The following is an 11,862-nucleotide window of genomic DNA, read 5'->3' as shown; positions in this document are numbered from 1 at the left end:
GATGAATTTTGGAAATCAGTTGCGCGTCGTGGCCGTATAGCAAACAGTACCTGTGATGACGAACAATTAGCGACAGGCGTTTTTTTAAGAATCACTCTCAGATGCGATTAAGGCGAATGGCGCAGATAAAGCATTTGCCAAAGCGGTACAGCATAAGGTGGGACGAGGCAGTCTGAATTACATTTTATAGATGTATTTCTCACATATCTCAGAGCCTCTCGCGATATTCGTCGTCGTCGTCGTCGTCGTCGTCGTCGCCGCCGCAGCCGCTTCTGCAGAAGTAGCAAATGGCAATCGTAGCAAATGCGGCGAGGGACGCCCTGCCTTCGATTCCGAATGCACAAAGTGTGTGGTCTTGTTTCACAGTCTATATTTGGTCGGTCTCGTCAGAGGTTGAATGTAACGAATGGGTGGGAAAGAGCAAGGGGCAGCGGCTGTGTAGAACGAAAACACAAATCCTCAGGGGTGTGAGCGTTTCGAGATGAGTCGTATACATGTAAATGTTGGTCGTCAGTGACCGTGTGGCCTAATGGATAAGGCGTCGGACTTCGGATCTGAAGATTACAGGTTCGAATGCTGTCACGCTTGTGTTTTTCCAGTTCTGAAAAAGAAACATAACGTTTTAATGTAGCAATTGAGCAGTACGAAACCGTCTGAATGTTGCTGTTGACCACTTTTTGCTTGGAGATGCTCTTGAACTTGAAACACACACAACAAGACCGGTGTTAACTAGCGAAATGGTCGGCAGAGTGCCGACACAGCGAGTTTTGACTATCACTTGCACATCTAAAACAACGTCGGAAAGTAACTCGTTCGGCTTTTGAGTCACATAAAGTATTTGCGTTAATTTTGACGCCACTAGCTCTGCATGTTGTCATGCAATTTCTTTACCTCTCAGAAATGATTATGACATAAAAGTGAAGTACGTGACGAGTGTGACGTTAGGAAAACATTAGGCATCAACACGCGATCTAGTGTGGGACCACCCAACACAAACGAGTACTGTGTGACGTGCTACCCGGCAGGTATTCACCGAGGTAGCCGGCTAGCTCAGTCGGTAGAGCGTCAGACTCTTAATCCCAGGGTCGTGGGTTCGAGCCAGACGCTGGGCGGAACGGAATTTTGTTCCGCTGCAAGTGTAAATTACCGTTTTTCTGATTAACGAGATTTAATGGAAATAGCAACTTTAAACTTTGCCTACGTCTCTGTCAGTCGCAAGGAAGCTGTATTTGAAGGTGAAGGTGATTTTGTAGACATGTGTGAAAGACATGTTCTGAAATGCAAGTGTTGTTGTTTGGAGAGCACATCGGTTACGTGTCAGATGTGTAGTCAAGCAGTAATTTGTCGCCATAGCTGCAAATATTAGCCGGTAATATGAAGTGTTGTCAGCTAAAGTCTGATGATGCAGACGACCGTAAGGACGAAGTACCCAAGAGTACCGCTAGGCCGCGCCTCTTTAGCTCAGTGGTAGAGCACTGGTCTAATAAACCAGGGGTCGTAAGTTCCATCCTCACAGGAGAAAGATGAATTTTGGAAATCAGTTGCGCGTCGTGGCCGTATAGCAAACAGTACCTGTGATGACGAACAATTAGCGACAGGCGTTTTTTTAAGAATCACTCTCAGATGCGATTAAGGCGAATGGCGCAGATTAAGCATTTGCCAAAGCGGTACAGCATAAGGTGGGACGAGGCAGTCTGAATTACATTTTATAGATGTATTTCTCACATATCTCAGAGCCTCTCGCGATATTCGTCGTCGTCGTCGTCGTCGTCGTCGTCGTCGTCGCCGCTTCTGCAGAAGTAGCAAATGGCAATCGTAGCAAATGCGGCGAGGGACGCCCTGCCATCGATTCCGAATGCACAAAGTGTGTGGTCTTGTTTCACAGTCTATATTTGGTCGGTCTCGTCAGAGGTTGAATGTAACGAATGGGTGGGAAAGAGCAAGGGGCAGCGGCTGTGTAGAACGAAAACACAAATCCTCAGGGGTGCGAGCGTTTCGAGATGAGTCGTATACATGTAAATGTTGGTCGTCAGTGACCGTGTGGCCTAATGGATAAGGCGTCGGACTTCGGATCTGAAGATTACAGGTTCGAATGCTGTCACGCTTGTGTTTTTCCAGTTCTGAAAAAGAAACATAACGTTTTAATGTAGCAATTGAGCAGTACGAAACCGTCTGAATTTTGCTGTTGACCACTTTTTGCTTGGAGATGCTCTTGAGCTTGAAACACACACAACAAGACCGGTGTTAACTAGCGAAATGGTCGGCAGAGTGCCGACACAGCGAGTTTTGACTATCACTTGCACATCTAAAACAACGTCGGAAAGTAACTCGTTCGGCTTTTGAGTCACATAAAGTATTTGCGTTAATTTTGACGCCACTAGCTCTGCATGTTGTCATGCAATTTCTTTACCTCTCAGAAATGATTATGACATAAAAGTGAAGTACGTGACGAGTGTGACGTTAGGAAAACATTAGGCATCATGGAGAGATTCTGTATGGGACCACCCAACACAAACGAGTACTGTGTGACGTGCTACCCGGCAGGTATTCACCGAGGTAGCCGGCTAGCTCAGTCGGTAGAGCGTCAGACTCTTAATCCCAGGGTCGTGGGTTCGAGCCAGACGCTGGGCGGAACGGAATTTTGTTCCGCTGCAAGTGTAAATTACCGTTTTTCTGATTAACGAGATTTAATGGAAATAGCAACTTTAAACTTTGCCTACGTCTCTGTCAGTCGCAAGGAAGCTGTATTTGAAGGTGAAGGTGATTTTGTAGACATGTGTGAAAGACATGTTCTGAAATGCAAGTGTTGTTGTTTGGAGAGCACATCGGTTACGTGTCAGATGTGTAGTCAAGCAGTAATTTGTCGCCATAGCTGCAAATATTAGCCGGTAATATGAAGTGTTGTCAGCTAAAGTCTGATGATGCAGACGACCGTAAGGGCGAAGTACCCAAGAGTACCGCTAGGCCGCGCCTCTTTAGCTCAGTGGTAGAGCACTGGTCTAATAAACCAGGGGTCGTAAGTTCCATCCTCACAGGAGAAAGATGAATTTTGGAAATCAGTTGCGCGTCGTGGCCGTATAGCAAACAGTACCTGTGATGACGAACAATTAGCGACAGGCGTTTTTTTAAGAATCACTCTCAGATGCGATTAAGGCGAATGGCGCAGATAAAGCATTTGCCAAAGCGGTACAGCATAAGGTGGGACGAGGCAGTCTGAATTACATTTTATAGATGTATTTCTCACATATCTCAGAGCCTCTCGCGATATTCGTCGTCGTCGTCGTCGTCGCCGCTTCTGCAGAAGTAGCAAATGGCAATCGTAGCAAATGCGGCGAGGGACGCCCTGCCTTCGATTCCGAATGCACAAAGTGTGTGGTCTTGTTTCACAGTCTATATTTGGTCGGTCTAGTCAGAGCCTGAATGTAACGAATGGGTGGGAAAGAGCAAGGGGCAGCGGCTGTGTAGAACGAAAACACAAATCCTCAGGGGTGTGAGCGTTTCGAGATGAGTCGTATACATGTAAATGTTGGTCGTCAGTGTCCGTGTGGCCTAATGGATAAGGCGTCGGACTTCGGATCTGAAGATTACAGGTTCGAATGCTGTCACGCTTGTGTTTTTCCAGTTCTGAAAAAGAAACATAACGTTTTAATGTAGCAATTGAGCAGTACGAAACCGTCTGAATGTTGCTGTTGACCATTTTTTGCTTGGAGATGCTCTTGAGCTTGAAACACACACAACAAGACCGGTGTTAACTAGCGAAATGGTCGGCAGAGTGCCGACACAGCGAGTTTTGACTATCACTTGCACATCTAAAACAACGTCGGAAAGTAACTCGTTCGGCTTTTGAGTCACATAAAGTATGTGCGTTAATTTTGACGCCACTAGCTCTGCATGTTGTCATGCAATTTCTTTACCTCTCAGAAATGATTATGACATAAAAGTGAAGTACGTGACGAGTGTGACGTTAGGAAAACATTAGGCATCATGGAGAGATTCTGTATGGGACCACCCAACCCAAACGAGTACTGTGTGACGTGCTACCCGGCAGGTATTCACCGAGGTAGCCGGCTAGCTCAGTCGGTAGAGCGTCAGACTCTTAATCCCAGGGTCGTGGGTTCGAGCCAGACGCTGGGCGGAACGGAATTTTGTTCCGCTGCAAGTGTAAATTACCGTTTTTCTGATTAACGAGATTTAATGGAAATAGCAACTTTAAACTTTGCCTACGTCTCTGTCAGTCGCAAGGAAGCTGTATTTGAAGGTGAAGGTGATTTTGTAGACATGTGTGAAAGACATGTTCTGAAATGCAAGTGTTGTTGTTTGGAGAGCACATCGGTTACGTGTCAGATGTGTAGTCAAGCAGTAACACGCGATCTAGTGTGCAAATATTAGCCGGTAATATGAAGTGTTGTCAGCTAAAGTCTGATGATGCAGACGACCGTAAGGACGAAGTACCCAAGAGTACCGCTAGGCCGCGCCTCTTTAGCTCAGTGGTAGAGCACTGGTCTAATAAACCAGCGGTCGTAAGTTCAATCCTCACAGGAGAAAGATGAATTTTGGAAGTCAGTTGCGCGTCGTGGCCGTATAGCAAACAGTACCTGTGATGACGAACAATTAGCGACAGGCGTTTTTTTAAGAATCACTCTCAGATGCGATTAAGGCGAATGGCGCAGATAAAGCATTTGCCAAAGCGGTACAGCATAAGGTGGGACGAGGCAGTCTGAATTACATTTTATAGATGTATTTCTCACATATCTCAGAGCCTCTCGCGATATTCGTCGTCGTCGTCGTCGTCGTCGTCGTCGCCGCCGCAGCCGCTTCTGCAGAAGTAGCAAATGGCAATCGTAGCAAATGCGGCGAGGGACGCCCTGCCTTCGATTCCGAATGCACAAAGTGTGTGGTCTTGTTTCACAGTCTATATTTGGTCGGTCTCGTCAGAGGTTGAATGTAACGAATGGGTGGGAAAGAGCAAGGGGCAGCGGCTGTGTAGAACGAAAACACAAATCCTCAGGGGTGTGAGCGTTTCGAGATGAGTCGTATACATGTAAATGTTGGTCGTCAGTGACCGTGTGGCCTAATGGATAAGGCGTCGGACTTCGGATCTGAAGATTACAGGTTCGAATGCTGTCACGCTTGTGTTTTTCCAGTTCTGAAAAAGAAACATAACGTTTTAATGTAGCAATTGAGCAGTACGAAACCGTCTGAATGTTGCTGTTGACCATTTTTTGCTTGGAGATGCTCTTGAGCTTGAAACACACACAACAAGACCGGTGTTAACTAGCGAAATGGTCGGCAGAGTGCCGACACAGCGAGTTTTGACTATCACTTGCACATCTAAAACAACGTCGGAAAGTAACTCGTTCGGCTTTTGAGTCACATAAAGTATTTGCGTTAATTTTGACGCCACTAGCTCTGCATGTTGTCATGCAATTTCTTTACCTCTCAGAAATGATTATGACATAAAAGTGAAGTACGTGACGAGTGTGACGTTAGGAAAACATTAGGCATCATGGAGAGATTCTGTATGGGACCACCCAACACAAACGAGTACTGTGTGACGTGCTACCCGGCAGGTATTCGCCGAGGTAGCCGGCTAGCTCAGTCGGTAGAGCGTCAGACTCTTAATCCCAGGGTCGTGGGTTCGAGCCAGACGCTGGGCGGAACGGAATTTTGTTCCGCTGCAAGTGTAAATTACCGTTTTTCTGATTAACGAGATTTAATGGAAATAGCAACTTTAAACTTTGCCTACGTCTCTGTCAGTCGCAAGGAAGCTGTATTTGAAGGTGAAGGTGATTTTGTAGACATGTGTGAAAGACATGTTCTGAAATGCAAGTGTTGTTGTTTGGAGAGCACATCGGTTACGTGTCAGATGTGTAGTCAAGCAGTAATTTGTCGCCATAGCTGCAAATATTAGCCGGTAATATGAAGTGTTGTCAGCTAAAGTCTGATGATGCAGACGACCGTAAGGACGAAGTACCCAAGAGTACCGCTAGGCCGCGCCTCTTTAGCTCAGTGGTAGAGCACTGGTCTAATTAACCAGGGGTCGTAAGTTCCATCCTCACAGGAGAAAGATGAATTTTGGAAATCAGTTGCGCGTCGTGGCCGTATAGCAAACAGTACCTGTGATGACGAACAATTAGCGACAGGCGTTTTTTTAAGAATCACTCTCAGATGCGATTAAGGCGAATGGCGCAGATAAAGCATTTGCCAAAGCGGTACAGCATAAGGTGGGACGAGGCAGTCTGAATTACATTTTATAGATGTATTTCTCACATATCTCAGAGCCTCTCGCGATATTCGTCGTCGTCGTCGTCGTCGTCGTCGTCGTCGCCGCTTCTGCAGAAGTAGCAAATGGCAATCGTAGCAAATGCGGCGAGGGACGCCCTGCCTTCGATTCCGAATGCACAAAGTGTGTGGTCTTGTTTCACAGTCTATATTTGGTCGGTCTAGTCAGAGCCTGAATGTAACGAATGGGTGGGAAAGAGCAAGGGGCAGCGGCTGTGTAGAACGAAAACACAAATCCTCAGGGGTGTGAGCGTTTCGAGATGAGTCGTATACATGTAAATGTTGGTCGTCAGTGACCGTGTGGCCTAATGGATAAGGCGTCGATCTTCGGATCTGAAGATTACAGGTTCGAATGCTGTCACGCTTGTGTTTTTCCAGTTCTGAAAAAGAAACATAACGTTTTAATGTAGCAATTGAGCAGTACGAAACCGTCTGAATGTTGCTGTTGACCATATTTTGCTTGGAGATGCTCTTGAGCTTGAAACACACACAACAAGACCGGTGTTAACTAGCGAAATGGTCGGCAGAGTGCCGACACAGCGAGTTTTGACTATCACTTGCACATCTAAAACAACGTCGGAAAGTAACTCGTTCGGCTTTTGAGTCACATAAAGTATGTGCGTTAATTTTGACGCCACTAGCTCTGCATGTTGTCATGCAATTTCTTTACCTCTCAGAAATGATTATGACATAAAAGTGAAGTACGTGACGAGTGTGACGTTAGGAAAACATTAGGCATCATGGAGAGATTCTGTATGGGACCACCCAACCCAAACGAGTACTGTGTGACGTGCTACCCGGCAGGTATTCACCGAGGTAGCCGGCTAGCTCAGTCGGTAGAGCGTCAGACTCTTAATCCCAGGGTCGTGGGTTCGAGCCAGACGCTGGGCGGAACGGAATTATGTTCCGCTGCAGGTGTAAATTACCGTTTTTCTGATTAACGAGATTTAATGGAAATAGCAACTTTAAACTTTGCCTACGTCTCTGTCAGTCGCAAGGAAGCTGTATTTGAAGGTGAAGGTGATTTTGTAGACATGTGTGAAAGACATGTTCTGAAATGCAAGTGTTGTTGTTTGGAGAGCACATCGGTTACGTGTCAGATGTGTAGTCAAGCAGTAATTTGTCGCCATAGCTGCAAATATTAGCCGGTAATATGAAGTGTTGTCAGCTAAAGTCTGATGATGCAGACGACCGTAAGGACGAAGTACCCAAGAGTACCGCTAGGCCGCGCCTCTTTAGCTCAGTGGTAGAGCACTGGTCTAATAAACCAGGGGTCGTAAGTTCCATCCTCACAGGAGAAAGATGAATTTTGGAAATCAGTTGCGCGTCGTGGCCGTATAGCAAACAGTACCTGTGATGACGAACAATTAGCGACAGGCGTTTTTTTAAGAATCACTCTCAGATGCGATTAAGGCGAATGGCGCAGATAAAGCATTTGCCAAAGCGGTACAGCATAAGGTGGGACGAGGCAGTCTGAATTACATTTTATAGATGTATTTCTCACATATCTCAGAGCCTCTCGCGATATTCGTCGTCGTCGTCGTCGTCGTCGTCGTCGCCGCCGCCGCTTCTGCAGAAGTAGCAAATGGCAATCGTAGCAAATGCGGCGAGGGACGCCCTGCCTTCGATTCCGAATGCACAAAGTGTGTGGTCTTGTTTCTCAGTCTATATTTGGTCGGTCTCGTCAGAGGTTGAATGTAACGAATGGGTGGGAAAGAGCAAGGGGCAGCTGCTGTGTAGAACGAAAACACAAATCCTCAGGGGTGTGAGCGTTTGAGATGAGTCGTATACATGTAAATGTTGGTCGTCAGTGACCGTGTGGCCTAATGGATAAGGCGTCGGACTTCGGATCTGAAGATTACAGGTTCGAATGCTGTCACGCTTGTGTTTTTCCAGTTCTGAAAAAGAAACATAACGTTTTAATGTAGCAATTGAGCAGTACGAAACCGTCTGAATGTTGCTGTTGACCATTTTTTGCTTGGAGATGCTCTTGAGCTTGAAACACACACAACAAGACCGGTGTTAACTAGCGAAATGGTCGGCAGAGTGCCGACACAGCGAGTTTTGACTATCACTTGCACATCTAAAACAACGTCGGAAAGTAACTCGTTCGGCTTTTGAGTCACATAAAGTATGTGCGTTAATTTTGACGCCACTAGCTCTGCATGTTGTCATGCAATTTCTTTACCTCTCAGAAATGATTATGACATAAAAGTGAAGTACGTGACGAGTGTGACGTTAGGAAAACATTAGGCATCATGGAGAGATTCTGTATGGGACCACCCAACACAAACGAGTACTGTGTGACGTGCTACCCGGCAGGTATTCACCGAGGTAGCCGGCTAGCTCAGTCGGTAGAGCGTCAGACTCTTAATCCCAGGGTCGTGGGTTCGAGCCAGACGCTGGGCGGAACGGAATTTTGTTCCGCTGCAAGTGTAAATTACCGTTTTTCTGATTAACGAGATTTAATGGAAATAGCAACTTTAAACTTTGCCTACGTCTCTGTCAGTCGCAAGGAAGCTGTATTTGAAGGTGAAGGTGATTTTGTAGACATGTGTGAAAGACATGTTCTGAAATGCAAGTGTTGTTGTTTGGAGAGCACATCGGTTACGTGTCAGATGTGTAGTCAAGCAGTAATTTGTCGCCATAGCTGCAAATATTAGCCGGTAATATGAAGTGTTGTCAGCTAAAGTCTGATGATGCAGACGACCGTAAGGACGAAGTACCCAAGAGTACCGCTAGGCCGCGCCTCTTTAGCTCAGTGGTAGAGCACTGGTCTAATAAACCAGGGGTCGTAAGTTCCATCCTCACAGGAGAAAGATGAATTTTGGAAATCAGTTGCGCGTCGTGGCCGTATAGCAAACAGTACCTGTGATGACGAACAATTAGCGACAGGCGTTTTTTTAAGAATCACTCTCAGATGCGATTAAGGCGAATGGCGCAGATAAAGCATTTGCCAAAGCGGTACAGCATAAGGTGGGACGAGGCAGTCTGAATTACATTTTATAGATGTATTTCTCACATATCTCAGAGCCTCTCGCGATATTCGTCGTCGTCGTCGTCGTCGTCGTCGCCGCCGCCGCCACTTCTGCAGAAGTAGCAAATGGCAATCGTAGCAAATGCGGCGAGGGACGCCCTGCCTTCGATTCCGAATGCACAAAGTGTGTGGTCTTGTTTCTCAGTCTATATTTGGTCGGTCTCGTCAGAGGTTGAATGTAACGAATGGGTGGGAAAGAGCAAGGGGCAGCTGCTGTGTAGAACGAAAACACAAATCCTCAGGGGTGTGAGCGTTTCGAGATGAGTCGTATACATGTAAATGTTGGTCGTCAGTGACCGTGTGGCCTAATGGATAAGGCGTCGGACTTCGGATCTGAAAATTACAGGTTCGAATGCTGTCACGCTTGTGTTTTTCCAGTTCTGAAAAAGAAACATAACGTTTTAATGTAGCAATTGAGCAGTACGAAACCGTCTGAATGTTGCTGTTGACCATTTTTTGCTTGGAGATGCTCTTGAGCTTGAAACACACACAACAAGACCGGTGTTAACTAGCGAAATGGTCGGCAGAGTGCCGACACAGCGAGTTTTGACTATCACTTGCACATCTAAAACAACGTCGGAAAGTAACTCGTTCGGCTTTTGAGTCACATAAAGTATGTGCGTTAATTTTGACGGCACTAGCTCTGCATGTTGTCATGCAATTTCTTTACCTCTCAGAAATGATTATGACATAAAAGTGAAGTACGTGACGAGTGTGACGTTAGGAAAACATTAGGCATCATGGAGAGATTCTGTATGGGACCACCCAACACAAACGAGTACTGTGTGACGTGCTACCCGGCAGGTATTCACCGAGGTAGCCGGCTAGCTCAGTCGGTAGAGCGTCAGACTCTTAATCCCAGGGTCGTGGGTTCGAGCCAGACGCTGGGCGGAACGAACACGCGATCTAGTGTAGGTGTAAATTACCGTTTTTCTGATTAACGAGATTTAATGGAAATAGCAACTTTAAACTTTGCCTACGTCTCTGTCAGTCGCAAGGAAGCTGTATTTGAAGGTGAAGGTGATTTTGTAGACATGTGTGAAAGACATGTTCTGAAATGCAAGTGTTGTTGTTTGGAGAGCACATCGGTTACGTGTCAGATGTGTAGTCAAGCAGTAATTTGTCGCCATAGCTGCAAATATTAGCCGGTAATATGAAGTGTTGTCAGCTAAAGTCTGATGATGCAGACGACCGTAAGGACGAAGTACCCAAGAGTACCGCTAGGCCGCGCCTCTTTAGCTCAGTGGTAGAGCACTGGTCTAATAAACCAGGGGTCGTAAGTTCCATCCTCACAGGAGAAAGATGAATTTTGGAAATCAGTTGCGCGTCGTGGCCGTATAGCAAACAGTACCTGTGATGACGAACAATTAGCGACAGGCGTTTTTTTAAGAATCACTCTCAGATGCGATTAAGGCGAATGGCGCAGATAAAGCATTTGCCAAAGCGGTACAGCATAAGGTGGGACGAGGCAGTCTGAATTACATTTTATAGATGTATTTCTCACATATCTCAGAGCCTCTCGCGATATTCGTCGTCGTCGTCGTCGTCGTCGTCGCCGCCGCCGCCACTTCTGCAGAAGTAGCAAATGGCAATCGTAGCAAATGCGGCGAGGGACGCCCTGCCTTCGATTCCGAATGCACAAAGTGTGTGGTCTTGTTTCTCAGTCTATATTTGGTCGGTCTCGTCAGAGGTTGAATGTAACGAATGGGTGGGAAAGAGCAAGGGGCAGCTGCTGTGTAGAACGAAAACACAAATCCTCAGGGGTGTGAGCGTTTCGAGATGAGTCGTATACATGTAAATGTTGGTCGTCAGTGACCGTGTGGCCTAATGGATAAGGCGTCGGACTTCGGATCTGAAAATTACAGGTTCGAATGCTGTCACGCTTGTGTTTTTCCAGTTCTGAAAAAGAAACATAACGTTTTAATGTAGCAATTGAGCAGTACGAAACCGTCTGAATGTTGCTGTTGACCATTTTTTGCTTGGAGATGCTTTTGAGCTTGAAACACACACAACAAGACCGGTGTTAACTAGCGAAATGGTCGGCAGAGTGCCGACACAGCGAGTTTTGACTATCACTTGCACATCTAAAACAACGTCGGAAAGTAACTCGTTCGGCTTTTGAGTCACATAAAGTATGTGCGTTAATTTTGACGCCACTAGCTCTGCATGTTGTCATGCAATTTCTTTACCTCTCAGAAATGATTATGACATAAAAGTGAAGTACGTGACGAGTGTGACGTTAGGAAACCATTAGGCATCATGGAGAGATTCTGTATGGGACCACCCAACACAAACGAGTACTGTGTGACGTGCTACCCGGCAGGTATTCACCGAGGTAGCCGGCTAGCTCAGTCGGTAGAGCGTCAGACTCTTAATCCCAGGGTCGTGGGTTCGAGCCAGACGCTGGGCGGAACGGAATTTTGTTCCGCTGCAGGTGTAAATTACCGTTTTTCTGATTAACGAGATTTAATGGAAATAGCAACTTTAAACTTTGCCTACGTCTCTGTCAGTCGCAAGGAAGCTGTATTTGAAGGTGAAGGTGA

At 46.3% G+C, this 11,862-nt stretch overlaps 1 non-coding gene across 1 annotated transcript; it reads left to right on the top strand.

Moving 5' to 3' along the window:
* Positions 1-4,473: 4,473 nt before the first annotated feature.
* Trnai-aau (transfer RNA isoleucine (anticodon AAU)) lies at positions 4,474-4,545 on the top strand. The gene has a single exon. It is a non-coding gene; the product is annotated as a tRNA-Ile (tRNA).
* Positions 4,546-11,862: the final 7,317 nt, after the last annotated feature.

This window comes from Schistocerca gregaria, unplaced genomic scaffold (assembly GCF_023897955.1).
Source record: "Schistocerca gregaria isolate iqSchGreg1 unplaced genomic scaffold, iqSchGreg1.2 ptg000066l, whole genome shotgun sequence".
Lineage (NCBI taxonomy): Eukaryota > Metazoa > Arthropoda > Insecta > Orthoptera > Acrididae > Schistocerca > Schistocerca gregaria.
This window is presented reverse-complemented; position numbering and strand designations above follow the sequence as displayed.